The sequence below is a fragment of the Cervus elaphus genome, chromosome 13, assembly GCF_910594005.1.
Source record: "Cervus elaphus chromosome 13, mCerEla1.1, whole genome shotgun sequence".
In the NCBI taxonomy this organism is placed as follows: Eukaryota; Metazoa; Chordata; class Mammalia; order Artiodactyla; family Cervidae; genus Cervus; species Cervus elaphus.
The window spans coordinates 48,361,196-48,377,261 of NC_057827.1; the positions used below are offsets into that span (position 1 = coordinate 48,361,196).

The 16,066-nt window shown below is 48.9% G+C and overlaps 1 long non-coding RNA gene across 1 annotated transcript; it reads right to left on the minus strand.

Annotated features, from left to right (window-relative positions):
* Positions 1-584: 584 nt before the first annotated feature.
* On the minus strand, positions 585-4,842 carry LOC122706732. Its single transcript, XR_006344448.1, has 2 exons — positions 4,331-4,842; positions 585-2,476 (listed from the first exon to the last, which is right to left on the minus strand). It is a non-coding gene; the product is annotated as an uncharacterized LOC122706732 (long non-coding RNA).
* Between the last annotated feature and the right edge of the window lie 11,224 nt (positions 4,843-16,066).

The window sequence follows — 16,066 nt, forward strand, 5'->3', positions numbered from 1 at the left end:
GCTTCACCCTGAGCTAGAAATTCCACTCCTTGGAATCTGCCCTCTGCCATTCTGACAAAGGCATATTCAAGAATGTTTAACACACTGTGGTTTTTCAAGCAAAATATTAGAAACAACCTAAATGGCTATCAATCAGAGACCAGAGAAATAATTTATGGGACATTCACACCATGGAATCCTTAAAATGCTTGAAGGGCTGAGGTGGATTTACATATGTTGGCAGGACATGACCTCTAAGGCATATTAACAAATGAAACTAACAAGTCAAAAGCATGGCACATATAGTGTAATACATCTATTTAAAGACCCCCCCAGATCCTAAGACTATATCATACATAGAAACAGGTCTAGGGGATTCCCTGGTGGTCCACTGGTTAAGACTCCATGCTTCCTCTGCAGGGGCCACGGGTTCCATCCTTGGTGGGGGAACTAAGATCCCACAAGCCAAACAGACACACACACACACACACACACACACACACACACACAAGAAACAGTTCTAGAAGGATGTTACCTCTGAGGAAAAGAATTGGAAGAGGAGGAGAAGAATTGGAAGGGTGTGACAGAGAGAGACTATACATTTCTGTGCTTGGGGATTTTTATTTACTTATTTTTAGACAATGAGCCTGCATCAATGTATTGCTTAGCTGCAGTACCTATGGCCATGGTTAGTGTAGATCCTGGTTTTATTAGTTATTAGCTGTATAAGAGGCACAAAACTAAATCTCAATGAGCCTTACTTTTTTCTTTTTTCTTCTAAAAAGATAGGGCTAATAATGACTTGTTATGAGGATTAAACTCATAGAAGCAAAATGCTCTGAACAGAGCCAACCCATGGAAAATGTTCTGATTATCACTACTTGTGTAATTAAACATAAACTTTGTTTCACAAGGAGTCTGCCTGCTTGGATGGAGAATCCCACACCAATATGGCCAAACGTATCCCATGAAGGGCTTGAGAAGGGAGGGAGAAACTTGCTGCATATGTCTGTGTCAAAGGGAGAGCCACAACTCCTGGGCGGTGAGGAGCCAGGCCAAGAGGGCACAGAAGGTGCTCCCTGAGCACCGCTGGGCTGACATGGACAGTCTTTCTGTGGGACATCATGCTGGTAAGCTGCAGTTGGAGGTGACCAATGTCAGTGAGCCAAGCTGGGGGAGCCCCTCTGGTCTGAGACACGACCTCGTCGAGAGGGACATGAGAAGCATGACTTTGGAAGATGGACAGTTGTGTTTGGGGTCCTCCTGTGGGTTATGGTCAGGAGTCACTAGGACTCTGCTAAGAGGGAAACGCTGGGAGCAAAGTCAGCCAGGCCTTGGACCCAGAGTCACCTGTGTAGACCTTGTGCTTTGGGGACTTTATGCAGACTTCTCTGTTTCCGTCAGCAACAGATTCAACGGATAACTTTAAGGACATTTAAAACTTTTTGCCAATTGACGATATTTCCCCCTCTCTGTTGACAGAAATTAGGCGTGACTTTTCTTCCCCCTTCACAGACAACATGCTTCTAGAAAAGAAATTCTTCAAAAGGGGTGATCAGCCCTCCCTGGGATGAGGCCTTTAAAATGCATCAGAATCAGAGTGGAAAGATAAGCAAGACTAGAATGATCCATGTGGTACTGGAGTAGAGTTGTAGGCAAAGTAAGAATTCATGTTTATCTTACTATAGACACAGATTGTTACATATGGAAATAGTTATGGATGTCTATATATAGACTAGTAAACACATTTTTATCTTTGCTCTGTTACCTGGGAAACGACACTCTAGTAACAATGAGCAACACCAAGTACCTGAATCTTGGTTTCTAGAATCATTCTCCCATAACAGGAACCAGGGCTCCCTGGAGAATGGTCTGACTCCAGGACTGAGGTGGGAAATATACAAGATGAAACTGAAGCATCCTGTAGTGCCAGAGAGAAAGGAAGTGCTCACAAAACAAACACATGGATAGAGAAATGGCAAAGGGGCACAGGACTCAACTGACCGAGTGCCCAATGGCTAAGCGGAAAATTTTGAGCAGTACAATAAATAAAGTAGTATTGACTATAACCCGAAGTCTAAAACAAGTCCATATTGATATAAATAAATGATTGCATATATTCATAAGTGGATAAGGGACATATCTTCTGTGCAGAACAGTTTTTACGAATCATTTATTTTTGGCTGTGCGAGTCTTTGCTGCTGTGTGGGCTTTTCTCTAGCTGCATCCAGCGGGGGCTACTCTAATGCACGGGCTTCTCATCGCAGTGGCTTCTTTTGTTGTGGAGCACAGGCTGTAGGGTGCGTGAGCTCAGTAGGGCTCTGGGGTTCAGGAGTTGCAGCGTCGGGGCTCGGTGGTTGTGGCTCAAGCTCTCGAGCACAGGCTCAGTAGTTCTGGCTTAGTTGCTCCGCATGTGAGATCTTCCTAGATTAGGAATCAAACCCATGTCTGTTGCATCGGCAAGAGATTCTTTACCACTGAGCCACCAGGGAAGCCCCTGTGCAGAACAATTTTAAAAATAGAAATGCATGTAAAGTCCAGAAATGTTCAAGACAATATCTTGGCATTTTTAGGCAGGAAATATATATATATATATATATACACACACACACATATATATAATATGTATTTTTTGTGTTACTTGTCTATAAATATTTTGCTTATAAGAGCCTCAAAAATCTCAGTTTCCATTTTTAAAGCATTTAAATTTGAAAATATATATACATATATACACATTTACAAATTTGAAAGCTGTAAAAAATATATATGCTGTAACACTTCAATCCTGGCAAAGCTGCAAGAAACTTCAGCACAGACATCCATCACTGTGAGCAATATAAGTTCATACATGCCTTTTGGACAGCACCTTAGCAATATCTGTGAAGAGGTAGAAAAACATTCATACCCTTGAACACGGTAGTTTCTTTCCTTCCTGAAAATTAATCACAAGGAAAATAAATCCCCGAAAAAAGACAGCAGGGAAAGCAAAATTGCATTTTGCTGCTATTTTATTCAAATGAACAAAGCTTGAAACTATTTAAATGTTCCACTGAAGTTTACAAAGCGATAGTCACTTGGTGGAATCTTACTTGAGTACTAAACGTATATGAGAAATAACATGGAAAATGCTTACGAGCACTTTCGAGAAAGAAGTATAAAGCAAAACGTGTAAATGTACGACTGTAATTATGGCCGAGGTGCACACATGGGCTGGAGGTCTGGGAAGCTGAGCGGTTGGGCTGCTGGCACCTGGATCCTTTCCATTTGCATCACACACGCAGCCTTTTCTCCTGCCTCCAGGGTCCAGCACAGCCTGCTGTACTCCTCACCCAATGAACTCTCAGACATAGACAGGGCGCTCAACTGGTACTTTTGGAAGAAATGTTTCCTTAATGTTGCTATGATGTTCTCCAGTACCACTTTAAAAAAACTCTCCTAAATATCTACTGCTGAACCTGGATTCAAACTTGAACAGTGTCTGCCAGTGCCTCAGCCCCACTGAGGCTTAACCAAACCCTCCCACGACTCACACATCCTATTCAAAGTTTCCGTTACTATCACACAGCCACCTACCGGCTTTCTCAAACAAGAGTGCAAGAAAGCCCCTGCGCGCCCTCAGATGAAGCTGAGGATTTTAAAAGGTCAAGCAGGTCAGAAACTAGCGGCTTAAAACAGAAAGGATTTTTCCAGGGAGATGTTCGGATCTCATGTGGAGAATGGAGGAATCAAGGCATCGCAAGCCCGGGCCAGTTACTCTCGGTCTGGGGAAAGGGGCGGGGCTAAAGACCTGAACAGCTTGGTGGGAACTAGCGGTGGGACTGCGGCCCCGCCTCCTTTCCACTGCGGCGCGGCGCGCCGGATGGTTCCCGCCCCCCAGCAAGTACACGCGGAGTGCGGGCCACGGATGTAAAGGTTCTAGAAGGCACAGTAAAAGGAGTGGAAAATCAGTGACATTAATTTTAATAATATATTATTAAAATAGTTTTGCTTAATCCAAAATCTTCAAAATATCCTTTCAGTATGTACTTGACCAAAAAAAAAATTTTAACACTCTTTTTTCATACTAAGTCTTTGAAATCCAGCTTACAGCATATCTCAGTGTAGATCAGCCATATGTCAAGTGCTCAACAGTCACATGTGAGCAGAAGCTAACATATCAAACTGCACAGATCTAGAATTTTTATCTGTCTCCTTTTCTTTCCTTCTTCCATCCCTTCCCCCTTCCTTCTTTTCACTCCTTCCTCATTCCCCTCCTTCTCTCCCTCTTTCCTTCCTTCCATCTATACTTCTTTTTAAAAACATACCATTTTTAAGAAATTGAGGCATATGCCTACCTGCCTACAATGCTCACCTAGGCAGAAAATCCTGGAAAGCCTTATTTTTTGGAATTCTCTGCTGTCCGGGGGCTGTTCCCTCCTGCTTGCTGCAGCCGACATGTGAGCAGATACTCTCTTTAGGCTCTTGGCAGCCCCCTTATCAGACTCCCCCGGACACATCCAGCTCCCACGTGCTCACCCTCCATGGTTGTAGGTGAACAAGTTGAGCTGGCTCTCTCCATGAGGAGATGGGGGCAGGCTTATGCAGGCCCTTTCTTCTTTTCTGGCAGTCTTCAGCACTTGGCAAGACTTCCCAGGTCTTTTTCGTGACTGGAGTTGCACTTTGCATTGGAAGTTGGCTGCTGGCCAGAGGCTCTTCTAGCCTGGAGAGTCCCTGCATCCATCTCTGGGCCTGAGGGAAACTTTGAGCCCCAAAGTAGAGGGCTCATGGAGTTAATGACAGAGATTGTCACATGTCCCTTAGCAATCCTGGAAAACCACTCTGGGAGCTAAGTTCCTGGAGAAGAGATCTTGAGAGGAGAACTTTTAAGGGGACAGGAGAGATAGAGAATAGAAAGTCATTTTCTAGGCATAATTTTACCCAAAGTCATTACTTCTTTATTTGCATTTCCTCTCATTATCAAAGTAAACACACAGTTGCAGTTATGCAATGATTTATGCAGTTGCTATGAGCCCAAAAGCACTTGCGTGGCTGTGTGTGAGTCGGTGCATCCCTGGCTTCCCGCTCTTGGGGCAACAGGAGGCGCTGGGAATTTCTCAAATGTTCACAAGAATGTCGAGAGGGAGTTCTGAGTAATCACAATTCCTTGAACTTCTTGTGGGAAAATAAAGTCCCAATTTCCTTTTAGAGATAACTGTCTTTGAAAGCTGTTTACCATGAGAGTTTTTGTTTATGGTTCAGAGAATGGTCAAAACACACTTCTGTGGAAGGTCCCAGCAAGTAAAAAATCCCACCATGGGGACGCCCTGACCCCCAGCACGGGAGTGAACTTGAATTATCCAGCTGGGCTCCAACACCTTCTGTATTTCTGATCCAACAGACTCTGGTGTTTTAGCCATGAATGTAATCAGTCTCATACACCGTTGATGTTGGTGTCTCCCCCTGCCTCTGTTCCCTCCTATAGGTGTCTCCCTATAGGTATCTCCTAGCTGGATCCTGGGGAACCGAGTGTCAGGGAGACAAGCAGGATCTGCCTGCCTTGTGGGCTGGTCTGGGAGCCACTCCTCACCCAGGCCTCCCTGCTGAGCCCTCACCCCCATGGGGTGCCTCTGTTCAGGGCCACACCCTCTCTGGCTTCTGGTCTCCACCAGCCAGGTTGACACATACATTAAGTAAAGAGAAGGCAAAAAAAGAAAAGGGAAGGAAAAAGGAAAGAGAAAAAAAAAAGCCATCCCAAGCCAAGATGCCTGGGCCCTCTCTCTGCAGGGGCAGAGAACTGTGTTGGCAGCTGCTGTCCAACCCACAGACCCAGCTGAAGGTGGGGAGGATGCCATGGTGCTGTGGAGCCGGCAGCGTGGGGAGCTGCCTGCCCGCTCTGTCGGGGCAGCTGGACCCTGCTCATCTAGCCTGGACCCTCCGCACCTGTCAGCAAGCTGGCTTTTGTTCTTTGTGTGGAGCACAGTGAAAAGAAAAAAAAAAAAACAAACCAAAAAACCCCAAAAATCTTTTGAGGGTCTCAGCCAACACAAATTTGATAATTCCAGCAATAGCCCAAATACAGAGTAATCTCATTCCCTCAAAGGGTGGTGCAGAGAGGCTGAGGGAGGGCAAGCCCCTGGGGTGCCCAGGCCTCTTTGTCCCCGGCCGACCTCTAGGTCCAGGCTTCCTCATGAGGACCCCACAAGCATCACTCCTTTGTGCTCAGAAGCAAGAGATCAGGGAGCACCTACACGGGAAAGTATGGGCTTTAGGGTTTACATCAGCTTTGCTTCATGGTTTTTCTGTTATTCCTTTAGTCATCTAACAGACACAGAGCTGAACACCGCCCGGTCTTGGCTCTGACAGCCCCTCCCCTGGGCGGCTGGAAAGGCCCATCTCTGGTGTATCCTGGTTTTTCCTCCAGGAGGTGGAGAGCCCTTGCTTTGAAAAGTGCCTACAGAGCAGTTTCGCCCCTCTGTGAATATGAACGAGCCTTGGCAAGTGTGAGGCTGAATCACAGTCTTGGTGACACAGAGCACGTGGCGTCAAATTGCCCAGCAGGATGACTGGCACCCCAGCCTGTGCCTGCCCACCCCAAAGGGGGACCCACTGTCAACACAGAACAAGGGATCCAAAGATTAGCCTTCTGGTTTTCTAAAAGCCAGTTGTTGAGTTTCAAGGCCTTCTCTGTACATGGTGAATTCCTTGAAGGCAGCTGAAGTAACCACTAATTTTTTTTTAACCTACCTAGGTTAAGTGCCTTTTTCTGAGAGGAGTAAATGCCTCTGTGTGTGCCAAGTCGCTTCAGTCATGTCCGACTCTTTGCGACCCTATGGACGGTAGCCCACCAGGCTCCTCTGTCCATGGAATTCTCCAGGCAAGAATATTGGAGTAGGTGGCCATGCGCTCCTCCAGGGGATCTTCCTGACTCAGGGATCGAACCCACATCTCTTATGCCTCCTGCATTGGCAGACAGGTTCTTTATCACTAGTGCCACCTGGGAAGCCCAAATTCCTCTGTGGGACTTCTGAACTTGAGGGGAAGGTGAAGAATGTTCTTACGAGGGAGTTGAGTGGGGCAATCAGTTCAAACAGTTGGCTGGGAGCACCTCGATTCCTGACCCTGGAAGCTCATAGCCGATCTGGTGATGGTCTGCCTCAGTCACAGTCATGCCAGCCACAGCCCAGAACTGCTTCCAGCTCCTGACATGCCCTGGGTCTGGTGTGACCCCAGTGGATGTCTGTCTGACCATCCTTGCAGGATGGGGCAGAGGTGGGGGAAGGCAGGGCAGCCACTTATATCCACCGAGTCGGCTGGAAGCCAGGCAGCTGGTGGCTTGTCAGTGACAAGCTGAGCCTGACTCATGGCCCTGTCATAGCTCTTGGTGGCAGACTGACCCAGAGAGGAAATTACGCAGCACTCTGTGGCCATGGTAGAGGCAGGGGCTTTTCCAAGTGCATCAACTGGGAAGCGGCCTTCACCCACGCTGGAAGCTCAGGCTTGGGGACCCCCACTAACTTCAGGTTAGTCCTGGTGACCATGGGAGTGAGACGGCCTGTGCAAACCCCTTCCATTGCGCCCTGCTGGCGGGTGGGGCACCCATAGCCCCAGCCCATCTGTGACAGAGCTGCCACGTTCCCCAAATCAGCCTTCCACACACAGTTCCTGGGGTGGCAGATCCCAGTCCAGCCTCAGTCGTTCACCCACAATCTACACAGGCCCTGGGAGCTTGCCAAGGGGCCCTCAGTCAGAAAGGACAGTGCCAGCAGAACCAGAGGCCACTCCTCTCAGGTGGTTGAGTGACTCTGGGCAACTAAATTAAACTTGCTGTACCTCAGTTTTCTCATCTGTCAAGTGGGTCTAGAATGCCTGCCTCATAAGCTGTGGTGAGGATTAGATACTGTATGCAAAGGGCCCGGCACAGTGTCGGGCATGTAGTTCGGGCTAATGCATAGCTGTTATTCTCAGTCTGCTCTGAGGCAAATTTCAGATTGGCCCCAACCTCCAGGGCTCAACTTTCAGAGCTGTCCCTCCCCTCTATCCAGGCTCCCAATTCTTCATGCAAATTTGTGACTAGAGGAGGAGACAGAAGCTTCCATCATCACGGAGGAGTTGATTCTTCTGGGCAGTGTGAGGGGGTAGCCTCTGCAAGGGGCGGACCACTGAGGAGGGTTCTTATCATCCTCCTCTTGTCCATTCCCATCTGGTCCCCCATGGCCATCCTACAGAGAACTTGAGTTGGGGGAACTGGCTCCCTGCCCCCAAAAGCTGGAGGAGAAGGGTGACCAGAGAACAGGAGGAAAGAAGTGATGGGTGGCACCCCAGGCCCTGTGTCTGGAGTTAGTCCTGGGAGCCACCTCTGGGAGAACCTTCAGCCCATGAGGACTCCGATGGGTTAGAATGTTCCCCTGGCACCCAGAGGGCAGGACTGTCTTATGGACTCTTCTAGCCCACTGTGCTGTCACTAGGGGCAAGGGCTGCACTGCCCCCACCCCCCCAGGCCATGACAGGGGCCCCATGCTGGGGTTACCAAGTGCCAGTTATGGGGATACCTGCAGGGTGGGCAGCCTAGGTACACCTCTCCAGGAGGTATCAAAGGAATAGATCAAGTAGATGTGTAACAAGAAAACACTGCCCAGGACCCTCCCTCCTCCTAACCTGCTCTCCACCGTCACCTTGAAGCTCCCTCCCCGTCGTGGTGTGTCTGTTCTTCCTTCAGCCTGAAGGCCCATCCACCAGCACCCCTGGGTCTGGAGCATATCTCCAGGGCCCCGGTCAGGGTTCCAATTCTCTCCTGGGCTCAGTTCAGTTCAGTTGCTCAGTTGTGTCTGACTCTTTGCGACCCCATGAACCGTAGCATGCAAGGCCTCCCTGTCCATCACCAACTCCCGGGGTTTACTCAAACTTGTGTCCATTGAGTCGGTGATGCCATCCTACCATCTCATCCTCCTGGGCTCAGGGCGGTCTTAACCAGCAGCCTTGGGGTTCCAAGAGGCCAAGGCCAGCTCTTGTGCCTGGTCCCTTGAAACTTGCGCAGTGCCCAGCACACAGTGGGTGCTTGGCATTTGCAGAAAGTCTGGTGGGGAAGCCGAAAGCAGTTGTGTATGTGCATATACATGTGTAAGGGGGTGTGTAAGGGATGCAGATTCATTGTGCACCTGCTATGCAGGGTATCTCATTTCATCAAGTCATTTGGTCATTTGTGTAGTTGCTTTGAGGGTGGCTGTTCATGTGCATTCCTCAGCAGGGGTGGGGGTGAGGAGAGCTCTTTCTATTTTTATCTCCCCCACTGAAGGGTGCTCTGTTCACAGGGCCCCTTTCCTCCCCCTGGCACTTTCCCCTACATGCAGCTGCAACTAGAAGCTTTGCTTGTAAAAGGAACTGGTTGCTTCACATCCACTCACCTCACCCGCTCCCTCTGAGCCCTATGGGGCCCCAGTGCCAGCGTCACTTCTTCCGGGGACCCTTCTTCTTACCCCACCCCCAGACCAACGCTGGGCTGGATGGGGTAGAATCCCTGCTTCCTCCTGGAACCTGGGAACCAGCTGAGATGTGACATCTCCCTTCACCCCCATCCCCAGCAAGGGTTCTCTTGGACTAGTGGCCCCTCCCTGCAGCAGCCTGGCAGTGGGAATAGCCCACGACTCCACGTGGCAAAGGAGCAACTCTAAGGCCCTTTCACACCCATTGAGGTTGGTTTATTTTAATCCATTTTATCCCCAGTTGAGCATTAGAATTCAGTTTGGGGACTTCCCGGGTGGTCCAGTGGCTAAGACTCAAATACTCCTAATGCAGGGGGCCCAGATTTGATCCTTGGTCAGGGAACTAGATCCCACATGCCACAACTAAGATCCTGCATGCCAAAACTAAGACCCAGTGCGGCCAAATAATTTTTAAACCAAGAATGCAATTTGGAATTGAAGGCACGATGGTTACATCTGGGAAAAGGTAGTTATTCCACATGTGATCTTTATAACCAGCCTGCATGTGAGTACGTGGGGAAGACAATTATTATCTCTACTTTACAGATAGGAACCCTGAGGTCCAGAGATTAAGGTCACTCAACTGTTGCTCTGTCTTCTGAATCCCAATTCAGAGCCACTTTTTACCACCAAGCATACACAGAAGCAGGTGCCTGGCACACGGGCTAGAAGAGGCAGGGCTCAGAGAGAGTTCCTGGAGACATCTCTTCCCAGGGAACACAAGCCAGGAGACCCATGGCTCCACTAAATCCCTGGTCTGCTCTGGGTGTTGAGAAAGCCTAGAAGCTGTGGTCTCCTGGGGTGGGGAACAGGGTGTGCACCACCTCTGGGCCGACACATGATCATAGTGTGTGCTCATGGTAGTATGACCATGTTACAATGTCCCAGACATGTTACAATGTCCCAGACTTCACATGCTTTCCAGAGATGGACTCATTGAATCCTCATAAAACCCTAGAAGGCAAATCTGATTCCCTTTTACAGATAAAAGGACAGAGGCAGAGAGAGGTTAAGAAACATGTCAGAGGTTACACAGCTAGAAAGTAGCCAATAAATGAGGCTTTCCCTCAACTCTTTTGAGGACTATTGACTCCTGTGGGCAGAAAATGAGACTGGTCCTTACATCTGTGCCGTGAACATGAAAACAAGTGTCTGTAACCTGTTTTGTCATCCCTCTGCTTAACGAAGGTGCCCTTTTGTTTGGCAGGTACAATGGAGGGTGGTTTACTGGATTTTGTAAAAGCAAAATTCCTTTTAGCATTTTATGTTGTTGGGATAAGAAGTACAGGGGTTTTCATTTTTCAGCTATTTGCACTCACAGGTGTTTTCCATCAGCTCAGACTCTGCATAAGCCTGACCCGGAAAAGGGGCACGTGATCTAGGGCTTTTCTGGACAGAAAACCTGGCATGCGCCAGCTGCAGACAGCACTGCCCTCAGGGCTGTGGCCTCAGTGAATGGCTGGAGAACACAAACCCAGCCCAGCAAGAGGCCCGGTGTTTTAGGGTAACTTTTTTTTTAAATTAATTACTTTTAATATATATATATTATTGAAGTAGAGCTGACTTATAGTGTTTCAGGCGCACAGCAAGATGAGTCCATTATACATACACACATATTTTCGAAAGTGTTTTCTGTTATAGGTTATTACAAGATATTGACTATAGTTCTCTGTGCTATTAGGGTAACTGGCTGCATCTGGATGCAGCTCTTTGTAATAGTTATCTCTACACTGCAGTGCTGGACATTTGGCCCTGGGCCTCCTCTCACCAGTCGGCCCTTCTCCGTAGAGGACCAGGCTGGGCTCAGCCTGGGGGCACACAGCGGAGATACACAGCAGGAGCCAGTGAGGCTGGCCTATTCCCTTACCCCACTGCAGGCTCTGTGGACTCAGGTCCCACCAGGCTGCCCGGACTCCTGCCAGGCCAGGCCTCAGGAAACACGGAGGCTGCTGCGAGGCCTGGGCCATGATCCTCTTCTTTCTAAGTGTCAGTTGCTCAGTCGTGTCTGACTCTTTGCAACCCCATGGACTGTAGCCTGCTAGGCTCCTCTATTCATGGGAATTCTCCAGGCAAGAATACTGGAGTGGGTTGCTGTTTTCTTCTCCAGGGTATCTTACCAACCCAGGGATCGAACCCAGGTCTCCTGCATTGCAAGCAGATTCTTTACCATCTGAGCCAGCTCTAAACAGCCCCTTTATTAAGCTCTCCAATTATCCACGCTGTGGGTGAGGGCTGGTTGCTGCCTGTTACATCTCTGATGTGCACAACAGTTATCCCCACCCTCTCCTCTCATCCAGCCCTCATGCCCACTGTATCAAGTCAAAGCGACCTCCGCTAACTCCACCCTCCGTTCTGAGGGGCCCGGAGCCTGGGAGATTCCAGCCTTTTGGGCTTAATGGAACTGATGGGCCTGGCGACTGGAAGCCGGGTTACTTCCTGGGGGAGGTCCCGCAGGAAACTGACAGATGGATGTGCCGAGCGCAGTCCTCCAGGGTGTGGAGCCTCGGGAGGCACGGGTCGGTCGGGCCATCCACGGGTCGGACTGCGACCTCCGCTCGGTCAGGGCCTGTGCTGCGGGCCGCAGGGCGCACGTGACCTCCAGGAGCGTCCCGGCTGAGAACGACCCCTCCCCCACCCGCTCTGCAGACACGAGGGCGGGGACGCGGCCGCCCGGCTCCCGCGTCAGCCCAGACCAGCCGCGGGCAGGCCACGCCCAGCGCTCCAGGGAACACGGTCCTTTTTGGCAGGGGCTGCACCCAGGATGCTGACCCCCGACCTGTCAGCTCAAAGAGAAACAGGAAACCCTTATAGGCCGGCCCCTCCTTGGCACTCTGGTCTTTTTCCAGGTCCAGAAAGCAATATCAAACGCACCCTGTTACGGTAATGAGTCAGCTCTGTCCTGTTGGGGCTTCTGCCCCAGGTGCCCAGATGTATGGCTTGACAGATGGGGGCAGGGACTAGACTTTGCAAGCAGGAGGAGAGGTTGATAGGCTTCCGACCACCTCCCTAATCACCTTATATTGTAGGCAAGGAAGGGACCTGGATTGCAGAATCGGTCTGGAAACCAGGACTCCCAGGACCCAGCAGCACCCTTGCACCCAACCCAGTTCTCTGGCACTGAGCTGTTTTCTAAGCAGTTTTTCTAAACCTCTTGCTGAAGGCCCACAGGCTCAGGTCAAAGGAGCTTTGTTGAAAAGTTGTTGCCCAGAAGCTGGGGAGGAAAAAAAAAAAAAGAAGCTCGGGAGAGAGGACCCTGGCACATTAAGGAAAGTAGACGCCACCTCCTGAAGCCCTTCCTGACGAGCCTTGTGGGAGTACATCCCTTTTCTGAAATCCTCTGTTTCTCGGGATCTCCCAAAGTAGACTGTAAATTCTAACCTTCACCTGGGTCAGTCCACATTTCCTGGAGAATTTCAGTTCTCCTTCTTCCTGCACACTACAACGTTGGCAACGATTCCTAGGCAACACTCCAGCCTGCCTCATACCCAACCTGAGCAGTGTGTGTTGAATTTGGCTGCATAGTCATCCTAGGACAGACGCCACAGCAATCCAAGGACTGGGATTAAAGAAGGACTGGGTGCCGATGCCTGGACCATCCCAGCTGGGACAGGGCCTTCTACCTCCCAGACAGGGATGAGGGTGGGCGCCAGATGAGCCGGGGCTAATAGGGATTGTTTTCTGAAGCAAGGCAGATAAGACTTCCCCTTGTCCCCACTACCCTGCGACTAGTATCAGTGGTTGTATTATTGAGAGCTTATGGATCCTGCGTTTTTGAATTGCTTCTTTCAACCTTGCAGGTTGGAATTACCAAAGCCCCAGTTTAAGTTAAGTGGTGTGCTCAAGGCCTCCTGGCTGGCAAGCGGTGAGGCTCGGAGGCCTCCATTAACTACTCCATTCTACTGCCCACTCCTCCCCAAAGTGATTTCCACGGTGGCCTCCCTGCCTTTGAGGGCACTGAGGTACCCGCTGAGCAGAGTCACAAAGGCTGCCCAGGCAAGGCAGACTCCAAGATCAAAAAGCTTTTTTTTGTTGTGTTTTTTTCCATGACCCCTTAGCTGTGAGAAGTCCTTGCCCAGACTGTACCCATGGTTGCCCGGCGGGCCTCTGAGGTGAAAGGTCAGAATTGAGAGGACAGCATGAGGACTGCATCCAGCCACCCCAACCCTATCCGTGGCACTGCCTACTGTAGGCGGGGTGGGGAAGGGTTGTCATGGAACCCTCTCCAGAGAGCTTGGTTATTCAAACAGACTGCAAAACAATAAGGCTGGAAACCACGCCAAGATGCAGGGCTGGGAAGCCAGAAAAAATAGGAAAGGTACCTCCCTTATCAAGATCACAGAGGCTCGGTTCAGGGAGCAGCTGGAACAAAAAGTTCCAGTTAAAACTCAAAGCAGCCACTGAAGGAGACAGTGTTGGAGGAAGGAACACTGTGTAGCCAGGCCCCACGTTTCCCAGGGCAGGGTCTGGGCCATCTTTCCCATGTCTGTGGATGGAGCCCACAGCCCAGAAAAAGGACACGTCCTACTTAGAACCTCCTGAACCTGAAGCAGCCCTAGCCGTCAACACCTGTGCTTTCCAACCTTCTGTGACATTTACTAGGCCACTCATTCTAATTTCTTAATTTAGGAAAAATGAAATAGAAAAAGTCTTGGGAAATCTAGGAAGCTCATTGCAGGAATACCTCAGAAAGATGACTCAGCACTTCTCCATTTCACAAAGGGAACCAGAAGTTTCGCAAATACAACGTTGTTCTTGCTAAATAAGGGGATTGAACCAGGAACCTGACACCTAAACTTTTTGCTGAGTGCCCCTGGGGCTCAGTTAGAAGATTCTTTGTTGGCAGGAGGAGAGCTCTCACCTTTTCAAAAATGGTTGAGTCTGGAATGGCTGAGGGACTTGATTCAGCTGAGGATCATGGGTTGGTTCAGGCCTGGGAGCCAGCGTGTTTTTCTGGAACATCAGAGATTGTTGAACTATTGATCCATTTCTCAGACCAGAAGCAATAGTGCCAACAGAAAAATTTCCTAGGAATAGGACATGAGCCTGTGTGTAGAGTATACATGCATGCTCAGTTGTGTCTGACTCTGCGACCCCATGGACTATAGCCCACCAGGCTCTTCTGTCCATGGGATTTCCCAGGCAAGAATACTGGAGTGGGTTGCTATTTCCTTCTTCAGGGGATCTTCCTGACTCAGGGATCGAACCTGAGTCTTTTGTTTCTCCTGCACCGGCAGGCAGATTCTTTACCACTGTGCCAACTGGGAGGCCCAAATAGGACATGAAATCCCAATCAAAAGCAAGTGTCCAAAAAAATCTTTTAATGACAGCATGATCAGTGGTTTTCTAGTTTGTTTACTATGATCCATTTACTCTTATAAATGTGTTTTGTAACAGGTATATGAACATTAACTGTATTTCATCAAGAAATTAGATGAGCAGAAATAGAGTTTTATGTTTCTATAGTAGCTTGTTTTGCCAAGTTACTTAAGTTGTTTATTTTTAAAAAGTACTTTCCCAGATGTCATGACCTCCTTACCAGTGCTGTAATTTTCCTAATTTTGCACAGGCCTCACATATGATGTATTGTAGCCAGTGAGAGTTCAGTCAACTTTAGAACATCCCAGCTGTACATGTCACACCATATCACCTGCTTGCGGATGGCAACCACAGCATGGTTTGGCCTGGAGCTGACTGGAATAGTTGAGAGAGTTCAAGACTTGTCTGAGAGTCCCCCAAAATCTCCCTGAGCCAGAGAACTGAGCCCAGCACTGCTGTAAACCCTGGGCACTCGGACTGGGGGGTTTTCTAAGGCTGGATTTCTTTTTGCTCACATACACACGCACATGCACACATGCATAGTTATTTATCAAGTGTAGTTTCTTCCTTACTGAAAACCACCTTTCTGTAAAAAGAGGATGTCAGTTGCTTCTCTTGGAAGCCATACCGGCCTTTAGTTGGCCCCCGTACTTCTCACGTTTGGCCTGCCCCTCTCTGGGCTGGGAGTCACAAGCATTGCTCCCAGGAGCAGCCTGACACTGGTTTTTCCCAAGGACTGGAAGTTCTCAAGAACAGGAGCCACAGCACACTTTTTGAAACTCCTTACAGCACTTTCAAAAAATAGATATACTTTAAAAATAACCAAGGGAGCAGCAAATGTTTGCTATACTTTTAAAGTGTCCCCTAGACTTGGTTCATGATATGTTTATGTATTTTTATATAGACTCGATCCTGTGTTTTTGTCCTTTCTGTCTTAACATCCTACAGTATACACTGCACACATTTCCATGTGGTTCAGTTATTTGTTACTATGTAATGTACCTAGATAGCATATTAAAAAGCAGAGACATTACTTTGCCAACAAAGGTCCGTCTAGTCAAGGCTGTGGTTTTTCCAGTGGTCATGTATGGATGTGAGAGTTGGACTGTGAAGAAAGCTGAGTGCCGAAAAATTCATGCTTTTGAACTATGGTGTTGGAGAAGACTCTTGAGAGTCCCCTGGACTGCAAGGAGATCCAAGCAGTCCATCCTAAAGGAGATCAGTCCTGGGTGTTCATTGGAAGGACTGATGCTGAAGCTGAAACTCCAGTACTCTGGGCACCTCATGTGAAGAGTTGACTCATTGGAAAAGAC